Consider the following 14,310-nt stretch of genomic DNA (forward strand, 5'->3'; position numbering starts at 1 on the left):
ACCACCTGGATCACCTCCAGGTCCCCCTGGTGCACCAGGACAAATCGGACCACAGGGTCCACCAGGGCCAGATGGTCCACCTGGACCAGGTGGTCGACCAGGTCTAGATGGTCCACCGGGACCATCTGGACCAGCTGGTAAACCAGGGCCAAATGGGCCACCAGGACCACCTGGACTAGCTGGGCCACCAGGCCCGCCTGGACCAGATGGGCCACCAGGACCTCCTGGACCACCAGGCCCACCCGGACCACCTGGTCCTCCCGGGCCACCATTACAATACCCATATTGGCCTTTTGGACAACAAGCCCCTTGGCCACGTGGACCACTTCAATATTAGCCACCACTTTCTTAGCTACCTGGGCCAGCACCACGTTCACCGCTTGGACCACTGCCACGACCACCTGATCCAAAATTTCATGCTTCATCATTTTGCCAACGTGGATCACCTGAAGGCCACCTGTTACCATGAATGAAAATGACTTTCCAGGCTCTACAATCACTCGGACAAGATTTTATCTCACATCATAATTTGACACCCGGAAAATAGCAGTCACAGTTTGTCATGGATAAAAAAAATTCCCACTTGAAAATTAAATTGTCAACCTTCCCCACGACTCTCCCATCCTGGACCCACACCCTACAACCTGGAACACCTTCCAAACCATATTTTACTCCAGATGCAACACATATTCAGGAACATGGCTTTTCAAACTTGGACGACCACCTTAGTCCCCACCATTACATACCTAGCCAAGCCCAGTTACTCCACATGAAAACGACTGACAGAAACGACCACCTGGCTAATTCGGAGAAACTATTTCTGTTTAGTGGGCGACCTGGACCACCAACATCCAGTTGATTTTGTTGTGTCTTGAAGCATTGAGCCCTATTCATCGTGATCATGTGGTCGTTGATGAATAAGTGGCACCAGTCCCATATTTGCCACCTGTGTTTTATTCAAATAATAAAGCTGATTCTTCTTCTGCACATTCTGTCCTTCATTTCCACAGACATGATCATGGGTGGTGGTTTTGGGATGATATTGTAATCGCCTCCTCCCTTATAAATAATCCATAATGTACATGTTCCACCAACACGTTTCCCATCATTCTTCCGACGCACCATAAATGTGGCACCGTTTTCGCGTAGGGTTCGCCTTCAGGTGGCGCTGCCACAATTGTACAACTTTAGATGAAAGTTTGAAGACAGACGAAACATGAATACTCTATTACAAATGCAAACTGCAAACTCATTTTCCGTTTCTGGTGTTTTATTGGAATTTAGGTTGTAGTGTGAATATGCCATACATATCAGTATTTAAAATTTGGACCGGTACCGGTCCGTGGGTCATTTGGTACCGGGCCGCGGCCCGATGGTTGGGGACCTCTGACTTAGAGAACAAACTGATTTTGCCTGTTACATCCTAATTGGCGTCAGGTGCGCGCCCCTCCCCTCCTTGCTCTCCGGGCTCACTCACCTGATTCCAATCCCTTTGATTGTGCCTTCTGGCTATAAAAGCCACCCGTTTCCGTTCGGGCCTCGCCGGTGTATTCTTTCAATCATGACCCTGTCACCCAGCAGTACGCAGGTTGGTCCCGCTCGGCTTTTCGGTTGCCTTACCTTCTGTTTTGTCTTGCCTGTCTCAGTAAAAACCTGTGTGAACTATACTGTCTCCATCATGTATTTTGGATCCAACCCCGTCCTTCTTTCGTCCGTCGAGTTATGTCGCCACTCATCATGCGGACGTGACATTGCCTCTCTGCAAAGCCACAATAGCACAATACCCCCTGTTGCTCATGAAAAAAAAAACTAAAACAAAATATGTGTCATCTGTTGGAGAATATAATGGAACTATATGGAGAATATAATGGAACTCCGTGTACCTACACATAACATTCCAGTAGCAGTGACCTTTTATGCTAAAAATATTCATTTTGACTCAGGTTACATTGGATCATACACTTGCAAACCAAATGTATGAGAAAAACGGCATTATAAACGTGGACCAAATGTGCATTCCGGCAAAATATGTACTCTCAACAAATATCATATGACATAACATAATCGACAAAAAGGTTTCTTCAGCCGTCATCTGTACTTCTTTGAAGGTGTCGGACGTTTCACTTCTTATCAAACAACCAACCTGAGAGCAGGGACCTATCATAGCAGAGTCCGGCACCGCCACGTCTGGACAGTAGGTGTGTATATATATATATATATATATATATATATATATATATAGGGCCGAAACCCGAAACTACCAGTAAGACTACTAGTACTACAATTAATCAGCCCGTTTCCACAGGCTGATTAATTCCTTACAAGGAGCTTTGTCGCCCTCTTCTGCCTCTTTTTGGTGCAACACGAAGTTTTCAGAACAAACAAGTACAGCAAAATGCATTGACGTGATGGAAGGACTGCTACAATGTGTCCTTTTTTTCGTTCCGGGGCGTTCCTCACCCTACGTCCCAGTGACGTAGGGTGAGGACTTGTCACCAACTCAAAAACACTTCCGTAATATTCAGCGCGAGTCTTAAAACGTAAAATATAGCTATATGCGGTGGAATCTTTGTAAAATACGCTTAGTAGAAGACATTTGAAGCCATTTTACAAATGATGGTCAAAACTTGTCCGGAGACTTCGGTTGTCCTTTTAGACTAGTGCTGAATATTCAGGAAGTCTTGTTTTTGAGTTGGTGACGATTCCTGATGTGACGTCACGGAAGGAACGCCCCTGACCGAGAAAAGGACACACAATGCATTTTGCGGTACTTTGCTTGCTCTGAAAACTTGGTGTTGATCCGTGTTGATGGCGAAATTAGAAGGAAAACAAATAAATAACAATGGTGAATAGTTGTGTGTTGCACCGAGACAACTATTTGATATTCGTTGGCACAAATTCCAAGCAAACAAATCAGTCCATTTCCAACGGAGCTATGGCGCCATCTTCTGCATTTTCTGGGTGGTACATTTCTGTCCAGATGCCTCAAAATGACCCGGGAAGACTTCTTTAATCGATTGCAAACATTTGTGCTTTCCTCTTCAGAACTATTGGAATCATATTCATAACTGGATGAGTAACAAGAAAGCATCTTCTCCGAATCTGAAGCCATTGTTTCGATTCTCGAGCAAGGCAAGACGTCTTGGCATGACGTCACGAACAAGAGGGTGGGACCTTCTGAAACTGGCTACTTCCGGGTTAGTATTTTTTGGACACTTTGAAGGACAACCAACGTCACTTTTATGTTTCTTAACTGACATCAGAAAAACGTTTTACAGCATCTAAAATACTCAAAACACGCAGTATGATATTTTTAGTCAAATGCAAAACACCAATAAAAATGACTTCAAGTGTCCAAAACCTGCAAAAAAATGAGCTGCGAATTGGGCATTTTCAGAAAGTCCCGTCCCCATTTCGTGACGTCATGCCAAGACGTCTTGAATTGCTGGAGAATCAAAACAATGGCTTCAGATTCGGAGAATATGCTTTTTTGTAACAAACCCAGTTATGAATATGAATCAAAAAGTTCTGAAGAGGAAAGCATACATGTTTGCAATCGATTAAATAATTTATTCCGTGCCATTATCAGGCAACATTGAGGCAACATTGTTTCACCGAAAAAGAGGTACAAAATGGCGACCTCCTGTGGCCACCTCCGTTTCCACAGGCTGATAAATTCCTTATATGGAGCTTGAACGCCCTCTTCTGGCGTGCAACACGAGGTCCCCAGACCAAATAAGTACAGCAAAATACATTGACGTGATGGAAGGACCGCTACAATGCGTCTATTTTTCGGTCAGGGGCGTTTAGTGACGTCACATACGGACTCGTCACCAACTCAAAAACAAGACTTCCGGAATATTCAGCGCGAGTCTTAAAACGTAAAATATAGCTATGGAATCTTATTAAAATACGCTCAGTAGAAGTCATTTGAAGCCATTTTACAAATTATGGACACAACTTGTCCGGAGACGTCGGTTGTCCTTTAAGTCATTTTTATTGTTGTTTTGCATTTGACTAAAAATATGATCCTGCGTGTTTTGGGTATTTTAGATGCTGTAAAACGTTTTTCTGATGTCAATTAGGAAACAAAAAAGAGGTGTCGGTTGTCCTTTGATGGATGTATTGGTCATGTTGATTGAGTGTTCGTGTTCTGCACATAAAACTTATGCACCTTGTGCAAAATTCATGATTGGGTGTAGCATTTGTTACCTTTTTTTAAGGTGAACGGTCATTTTGCAGGAAGTCAAAAAAAATCTGTCACTTAATCATGAAGTGACAGATTTTTTTTTCTTAACTTCTTAATGGATACATTTGTTCAACTGAGTTTACCGGTAGCCGTTGCCACTAGATGGAGCTCAAATTAAAGACTGGAGTCTCAAACTCAACCCAACCCTCACTCCATTTCACTGGCGTACAGCAAATGTTAAAGGACAACCGATCTGGTTGGCGACCAACGGGTGGCGCTGTCGGCCCCACCGGCACTTGCACAGGTGTTGGTGGTTCCAATATGTGGCAGACTGTCACGTTCTGGTTGGCGACCAACGGATAGCGCTGACGGCCCCGCCCTCAATTGCCCAGGTGTTGGTCGCGGTTTGCTTGTAGCTTTTCCTTTATTGAATAAAACTAACTTTTGATTTGAAAATAATCTTTTTTTCTTGAAGAAGTTGTCGGCCACCCGGGCCGAGACGTTTTGAAAGTTGTACGCCCGACGTAAAAGTTGTACGCCCCGGGCCTCCGGGCAGACGTTATTTCAAACACTGGTATTGTATGTTTGCTTGACCCTGACAGGTTTGTTTCATCTTGACAGATTTTTACTTATCAGAATCAGAATCAGAATACCTTTATTCGTCCCGCAATGGGGAAATTTGCAGTCCACAGCAGCAATTGAAGAGGGATGGGGTTGGGGTGGGAGTGAAAGGATAGAAAACAAGATATTCTAAGCATAACAAAATAAAAATGTCAACTGTATACTGTGCAAATGTAGATGTGCAAAAACCGTTCTATAAACAAGACTGTACATAGTGCAGAATCAAGAAATGCATTTAGATATATTGCAACAACCCATATTTACAAGTGTCCAGTTTTTTTTTTTTTTTTTCACATGTGATCATTGGGAATTGTGAAGCCTGACAGCAGTCGGTAGGAACGAGCGGCGGTACCTCTCCTTCTTGCAGCGCGGGTGTAATAGTCTCTGGCTAAAGGAGCTACCCAGAGCTGTCAGGATGGGCAGGAGGGGGTGGGAGGGGCTGTCCGTCATAGCTTTTAGTTTAGCTAGCGTCCGTCTGTTGCCCACCTCCTCAAGAGAGTCCAGCGAGCAGCCCACGACAGAACTGGCCCGCTTGACAAAGCGCTCCAGTCTTTTTCTGTCCCGGGTGGTGATGCTGCCTGACCAGCAGACAATGCCATAGTGGATGGCTGATGCCACCACAGAGTCATAGAAAGTCTTTAGGAGTGACCCCTGAACTCCAAAAGACCTCAGTTTCCTGAGGAGGAAGAGGCGACTCTGTCCCTTTTTGATTAGGGCATCCGTGTTTGTTGTCCAGTGCATTTTATTGTTGAGAGTAACACCCAGGTACTTGTAGGAGGTCACCCTCTCAATGTCCGAACCCTGGATGTTCAATGGTGCAGGTGACGATTGTTTCCTGCAGAAATCCACCACCAGCTCCTTGGTTTTGCCGGTGTTGATCTGGAGGTGATTCTGCTGGCACCAGTCCACAAAGTCCTTTGTCAGTCCCCTGTACTCCTGATCGTCTCCCTCTGTAATGAGGCAGACAATAGCTGAGTCGTCAGAGAACTTCTGAAGGTGGCAGGTTGGGGTGTTGTAGTTGAAGTCCGAGGTGTAGAGGGTGAAGAGGAATGGAGCCAGGACTGTTCCCTGCGGCGCTCCGGTGCTGCAGAGAAGCCTGCCCGACTCACAGTTCTTTACTCTCACGTACTGTGGCCTGTTTGTGAGGTAATCTGTAATCCAGGAATTTTTACTTATGGTTTTCTTTGATACTTTGTACTTCTGATGACTTTGATGTGTCAGATTTTGTTCCTACTGACTTTATTTTAATACAATTTGTCAAATACATCCTGCTGCTCACTCCTCCCTGTTTTTTTTGGGATCCACAACCACCATCACCACCTTGCAAACCCATGACAGCCGTGAGCTACCAGCAGTCTAGACAAACTGGATTTAAGCCTAAATGTTTTTGTAAGATCGATTCACATGTTTTATCCTCATATAAAAGTTGTATGTAGTACGACGGACATTATTTTAAAAAAACTATAAAATCCGGGATGAAAAGGTTTCTTCAGCCGTCATCTGTACTTCTTTGAAGGTGTTGGACGTTTCGCTTCTTGGCCAAGAAACAGTCGGCCAACTAAAGTCTTACTGGTAGTTTCGGCCCTATATATATATATATATCCCTACTGTCCAGACATGGCTGTGCCGGACTCTGCTATGATAGGTCCCTGCTCTCAGGTTGGGGGAGCAGAGGACTACTCCCTGCAGCTCCACTGATTGTTCCTATTGTTCTGACTACTGACTGGCCTGATTGCCCCACTTCCACCGGTATCCATCAGTATTACTAATCCTATGTTGCTTAAGCAGGCTATTGTATATGGGGATGAGAGGATGCATTGCCAAAAGTGAACCTTTTGGTTGGATGGCCTCATTGTTTCGATAGGGCCTCGTATTCCCATCACTAGTCATCGTGTCATAAGCAGGTTTTCTGTTCAACAGACTCCCGGCCCGAACAGTCTGTGTCAGGTCATTGTTGCAGGTCTTCGAACAGCAACTAGTTGTTGGTGTTTTGCTTCTGACATCAGTTTTGTTTGTTATTTTGGATTATTGTTTGTTTCCAGGACTTTGTTTGTCCTGTATTTAGTTTTCTCATTAGTGATGGGAAACTAAAGTGTTATGAAGCAATGATGAAAAGGTTACTTCAGCCGTCATCTGTACTTCTTTGAAGGTGTCGGACGTTTCGCTTCCTATCCAAGATGCTTCTTCATAAAATAATTTGAAAATTGATCGATGGCTGGATGGGTGGGATTGCAACATGGAAACGCCCTTTTGGGAATCAGAATCATCTTTATTCCCAAATATGTAGACACGCAAGGAATTTGTCTCCGGTAGAACACACTGCACTAGTATCATAATAAGAAAAATTGAGGCACGATACAGTTCTATTTTGGTTACTGTTTAGAGAGTTAATGGCTTAGGGGATGAACATGTTTAAAGGACAACCGACACCATTTTTCTGTTTCCTAACTGACATCCTAAAAACGTTTGATAGCATCTAAAATACCCAAAACACGCAGGCTGACATTTTTAGTCAAATGCAGAGCACCAATAAAAATGACTTAGTGTCTAAAACGACTTCAAATTGAACCCGGAAGTGGCCAGTTTCAGAAGGTCCCGCCCCCTCGTTCGTGGTGTCACGCCAAGACGTCTTGCCTTGCTGGAAAATCAAAACAATGGCTTCAGATTCGGAGAAGATGCTTTCTTGCTACTCATTCAATTATGAATATGATTCAAATAGTTCTGAAGAGGAAATCATAAATGTTTGCAATCGATTAAAGGACGTCTGTGTAAGTTCTCAGTCGTACAGGAGTGGTCCATCGATGAGAAGGTTTCTTCAGCCGTCATCTGTACAAATGTGAACACATTTGTACAGATGACTGCTGAAGGAACCTTCTCATCAATCGATTAAAGGAGTCCTCCCATATCAATTCGAGCCGTCAATGACACCAACGTAGTGTCCCAGAAAATGCAAAAGATGGCGCCCAAGCTCCGTTGGAAATGGGCTTATTTGTCTGCTGGGAATTTGTGTCAACTAGTACCAAATAGTAGTCTTGGTGCAACACACAACGATTCACCATCGCGTTATTTATGTGTTTTCCTTCTAATTTCGCCATCAAAATGGATCAATACAAAGTATTCAGACCAAACAAAGTACCGCAAAATGCAAGTCATTTGAAGCGATGTTCCAAATTATGGACACAACTTGTGCGGAGGCGTCGGTTGTCCTTTAAATTAACTAGCCTAAAAATCATGTAAATGTAACAAATGGGTATACTTTTAAGGAAGAAAACTGAAATACTCGGAAAATATATGCGTGTGTGTGTGTGTGTGTTCTAAGATGAATAGACGCAGGTTGGCTGAACTTGAGCATCCTGTATTACATGTATATACTGTAGAATGCTGCAGCAGCTGTAGCAAAGCCTGTTTGGTGACACTTACACTACAATAAACAATAGTATAATCATGATAACTAGTGCATGACTAAAGAGAGTGATCATTCTCGGCAGGGAGTGTAAATGGGCTGGATTGCCTGCGTGCACGTAAAAAGACAAGATTTGACACGGAGAAAAGAAGAATGCACCAGACATCAGTCTCACTCACAAATATCACATTGGTGTTTTTAATGTTTCCCATCTTTCATTTTCTTTTATTCTTTCAGTTTCTGTCATTAAATATTATTAAATTCAGTGTTCATGTTTGTGTGTGACAAACGCATGGGACAATTAGGAATATAGGGAATATACAACGTCCACTACTGACCCAATAAGTTGTGTCCATAATTTGTAAAATGGCTTCAAATGACTTCTACTGAGTGTATTTTACAAAGATTCCACCGCATAGAGCGATATTTTACCTTTTAAGACTCACACTGAATATTCAGGAAGTCTTGTTTTTGACTTGGTGACGATTCCTGGCGTGACATCACGTTTGGAACGCTCTTGAACGAGAAAGCGACACACAATGCATTTTGCGGTAATTTCTTTGGTCTGAAAACTTCATGTTGATCCGTGTTGATAGCGAAATTAGAAGGAAAACACATCAATAACGCCATGGTGAATCGTTGTGTGTTGCACCAAGACAACTATTCGATATTCGCTGACACAAATTCCAAGCAGAAAAATCAACCCATTTCCAAGAGAGCTTGGGTGCCATCTTCTGCATTTTTTTTGGGATGCTACATTGGAGTCCTGACGGCTCAAAATGACACGGAATAACTTCTTTAATCGATTGCAAACATTTATGCCTCCCTCTTCACAACTATTGGAATCATCTTCATTACTGGATGAGGAACAAGAAAGCATCTTCTCCGAATCTGAAGCCATTGTTTTCAGTCTCGAGCAAGGCAAGACGTCTCGGTGTGACGTCCAAGACACAAAACAATAATTATCTGCAAGTTTGATAGCGGGCGGCTAGTTGAGTGGTTAGCGCAACGGCTTCACAGTGCAGTGTGCATGTTCTCCCCAGACCCGCGTGGGTTTTCTCCGGGTCCTCCGGTTTCCTCCCACACTCCAAAAACACACACGGCAGGCAGATTGACCACTCCAAATTATCCCTCGGTGTGAGGGAAAAAAAACCATCAGACATGCAGTTGTGATCTAATGCAGTGATACCTTGGTTTACGAACGAACCCCTTGGCTTACGAACTTTTCGGTTTACGAATGTTACATTTATAAAAATTTTACCTTAGCATACAAACTTTTTTCATACACGGAGTGATGTGTCGTTTGCGAACGAGCCCGTTCTTCGAACAACAAAATGGCAGCCGATTGTTTTTGCCCACTATTCCCTGCCCCCAGTCTTCGGTTAAAGCCACGTGATTGGTCAAGAACGCAGCAGTGAGGGGAGTGGGGGTGGTTTAAACATTAAAAAGACAGGCAGATGACAGTGAGAGAGTTTCAACGTTGATAAAGGCACAGTGTAGAATGCAAGGTTAAAATATCCCATCAATCAGGCTTATTTCTTTCATTATAATACCCTAGCGCATTTATTATACATAAAATAATGTAGATTTTGTGTAGTTTTAAGGCTTAGAAAATTTGAAAGTAGAAAATTATGTTTTATGGGGACCTGGGAACGGATAATTCTCATTTTAATGCTTTCCTAAGGGAAATTAATTTTTGGGATACACATTTTTCGCCTGACACACACTGTCTGGGAACCAATTAAGTTCATACGCCAAAGTATCACTGTATGTCAAGGTAAGTTTCTAAAGGCGGCATTTGAAATATGAATTCAAATTGTCTTTTTGCGTCAGAAAATCTCAAAGAAACAACAACCTCACACCCGTGAATTCGAGATTAATTGTTGTTTTATTTTTCTTGCGATTGAGGTATGGATTTCCGAATGCAAAAGATTTGGAAACAAATATCGGAAAAAAATAAATAAAACATTTTAATGAAGGTAAAAATTGATATGCAAACCAATCGATTGTGGTTTCATATTTTAATTTTGGACTCCAGGAAAGTAGTGCCTCGCCAGTCGTGAACCGCAGCACAATTCACAGGACTGCACCAATTTTGCTCTGCTGTTGCCTTGCAGCTGCAAATGAAAGAGGCAATTTCCTCTGTACGCCCATTGGGAAGGTCATGCTATCATTAGCTGAGGCATTTCATGGTTTTTACTTTTGTTCTGACGCAGGTTAAAATGCCGGTTGTTGTTTTGGCTTGTCTTGCCGTGCGGCATTTCTTCTTCATATCCATTCTATAATTAATCAATTAGGAGAGTTGAGATTTGTTCCTCAAATTTAGATCATAATATTTCATCAATGTCATATGGTCTTTTTATTTCATAATTTCAGTTATTTATTAATTTATTATGGGATGCCCGGTAGTCGAGTGGTTAGCGCGCCGGCTTCACAGTGCAGAGGTCACCGGTTCGCGTCCCGCCTCAGCCTCCCTATGTGGAGTTTGCATGTTCTCCCTGGACCCGCGTGGGTTTTCTCCGGGTCCTCCGGTTTCCTCCCACACTCCAAAAACATGCATGGCAGGCAGATTGACCACTCCAAATTGTCCCTAGGTGTGAGTGTGAGAGTGACTGTTGTACGTCTTTGTGTGCCCTGCCTGCGATTGGCGGGAAACCAATTCAGGGTGTCCCCAGCCTCGTTCCCGAAGACAGCTGAGATAGCCTCCAGCAACCCCCGCGACCCTAATGAGGAATAAGCGCTACGGAAAATGGCTGGATGGCTGGATTGATACATTTATTATCTAAAGCGCTGACTTTGGTCACATTATCATGTTTTTTTTGGGAATGCTCCCAATACTAGAAAGAAGCAAGAATGACAGTGGGTAGGTAGCATTGTGGAAAAAGTGGTTCTTCCAACTTTTGAAGCCCCGTATCTGGGACTGGAATCTGATTTAATTATTAACTCTGCCCAGAAATACATATACAACATGGTGCTGTTAGCAAGCAAGAAAGCAATCACGAGGAGATGGCTAACAAAAGAACCCCCAGCGGTCAAAGACTGGAATAAGGCGGTGGGTGACATTTATGAAATGGAAAAGCGAACTTTCATTGTCCGAGGCGAGCGAGAGAAATTTGAGAGACTATGGGATACCTGGGGAAAATTGACAGCAACTCAAGTGCTTATAAAGATATTTAAGTTAACCTATGAACCCCAATCCACTCAAGATCAAAATGGTTAACGATTGCTATTTAAATTACTATTATTTATTATTTTTATTTGTATTACTATTATTTTCCATTATTTTACTATTATTTTATATCCAAAATGGAACTGTATAGTGCCACTTCGCAGTTTTTTTGACGACGATACTAGTGCAGCGTGTTCTACCGGAAACAAATTCCTTGTGTGTTCTACATACTTGGCAATAAAGATGATTCTGATTCTGATTCTGATTTGTTTGTTATTTTTTCATTATTGGTTTACTTTTCTTTCTTATATGGCAAAGTGAACAGGACATTGCATCAGCAGAATTGAAAGAAATGTAAAACGTTTTATTGAGATGGTTATGTGTTCTGTTTTATTTTGATGTCTTGACCAGATGATGCTCAATGCTCAATATCTTCAGAACTATTTGAATCATCTTCTCCGTATCTCAAGCCAGTGTTTTGATTCTCGAGCAAGGCAAGAAGTCTTGGCGTGACGTCACGAACTGGGGGCGGGACTTTCGGAAAATGGCTAACTCGCAGCTCATTTTTTTGCAGATTTAGCGCACTTTAAGTCATTTTTATTGGTGTTTTGCATTTGACGAAAAATATCAGCCTGCGTATTTTGGGTATTTTAGATGCTATAAAACGTTTTTCTGATGTCAGTTAGGAAACAAAAACTGGTGTCGGTTGTCCTTTAATGTTGCTGCCATATTAATTGTTGTAACTTTTGTTATTCTGTATTGTATCTATAAGTGTTTTTTTTTTTGTCTTTACTGCCGTAATGCTTTCAATCTCTTGGGATCATTTCCACAATTGTCATTTTATTAATTCTATTTTACGATTTAAAATATTTCACTTGTCATTTAATCACTATACTTTGTGACTATTTAGGTTGCTGATTTTGATTTTTTAAGTACATACAATAGCTGAATTCCCATTTCAGCTCAATATCGTGAAGAAGTGACAACTTGATTTTTTTGAAATTGGATAATTTCGACCACAACACATTATTATTTCGGCCAAGGTATCGTGATTGGTCGCTACTGACAAAGAGGTGACAAACCCGTTTGTCCACTTTGCAAAGCCACAATCGCCAGCATCAGGTACACCACCCATCTCTTGCTTGATGGATAATTAAAAAAAGAATTTCACAAACAGCTGTTTGAAGGACTCCATGTAACTGCACATAAGATTCCAGTGGCAGTGACCTTTAATGTGTTCAATTCACTTCTAAGTGCACAATTAACTGATCAATTACAACTTGGCAAGATGTAGAAGAAATACTGCTTGGCAATATCGACCAAATAGGAACCACCTACTGTAATTGTGTGACAACAAAATGAAATTGATGACATGACCCACCTTAATTAATAAGGGCCCCACCTAAATGGTGGCCAGATAAATGATTTAAGCTCTGTGGTAACAACTCTGAGGCGACAGAAGGGAGAAACTGACAACAACGAAGGCCTGAGAGGATCTCCATCTCCAAGATCAAACCTGAGTGTGCATGGTGAGTACTATCCCCATCTCCCACTGGTTTTTTCTTCAGTGTGAATTTGGATATAGATATATATAGATATATAGATATAGAGGGTGGCGGTCGTGCTGAAGCAGAGCCCAGCTGTCCGTCAACAGTAGGCAGGGTCCACAGTGGATTTCGTTGCCAGCCTCTAACAGGTAAACACAATAAATGTAACTATTGCTTGAAAAAAATCAATTGATGCATTTGAAAAATATGACCTTCAAATTATATTTATTCAATAAAAGCAAATCACTTTTGTTAAAATGTTGTAAATTCCTAAACATGATTACGTAGGATTGGTTATATCATCTGAAGAATGCTATCGGTTTAACCTGAAAGGGTTTCTCTTATGAAACGCATATTTCGACATTAAAACCAATTGTAAGTTTCAGCGTGCCATACTGTTGCATCAAAAATGCTTTTTCAGTCATTCGGGATGATGTGTAATGCAATTTATGAGGCGCAGAGATAGAGATTAGACACAATAAGAAGTTATCATATTTCAAAGTTTCATGCTGTTGTGTGTTTAGTCAACACTTGTGACTCAATACACAATTGAAGCACAGACAACCTGGGGTCAATCAGGTCAACAGAAACAGCAAGTTAAACGGTCAGCTTCACAGAAGTAATTTAGGACTTGGGGAACTCCTTATCACAGGAGCAGTTTAGGACTTTAAACTCCTTAACACAGGAAGTGGTCATTAGCCAGGTTACAAACTTATCAGTTTATGGAAAACACAATGTTTTATTGCTTACAGCTGTTGGTGCTCAGAAGGTCCAGAGGCATGGTATTATAATCAAGAAAACTATGTTTTACTAATGTATCACTTTAATTTGCATGTGCTCTCAATAAATAGCTCGGCAGAGGACCGCAGAATTCAGACGTATGTCATTGATGACTACGTTTCCTGCCGGCAGTAGGGACAATCTTTCTGGTTCCGAGTCTCTGTCCACAGTGTCTAACTGTCATATATCTGACACAAGTACAACATTGAAAAGCATTTTACACTAAAATATATGAAAAGATTTAAAACAAAGCAAAAATAAAAGCTGACTACAATTTCTCAGACAGTGGAAGAAAAGGTTTTTAGAACAAAAAAAAACCTTTTTGAAAGCCCAGTCATAGTATGGAAAATGAAGCTGAAACTTCAAAGCGTTCATCCGAACTTCATTCTCCCAATAAATAACCCAATAAAACGTTTTTCATGATTGTTTTTTCCCCAATTAACAAACATCGTTTGTTAATTGTTAAATATAATCGTTAAATATCTAACATGTTTAAAGTTAGATATCAAGTAGACAGGATGAACTTAATACAACAACTACAGACAAAGCAGTATGACACTGCAGTATTCAAACTGCTTTGACTTTTAGTTGTGATTAAACT

This window comes from Hippocampus bargibanti, linkage group LG05 (assembly GCF_051943395.1).
Source record: "Hippocampus bargibanti isolate YZ-2025 linkage group LG05, ASM5194339v1, whole genome shotgun sequence".
In the NCBI taxonomy this organism is placed as follows: Eukaryota; Metazoa; Chordata; class Actinopteri; order Syngnathiformes; family Syngnathidae; genus Hippocampus; species Hippocampus bargibanti.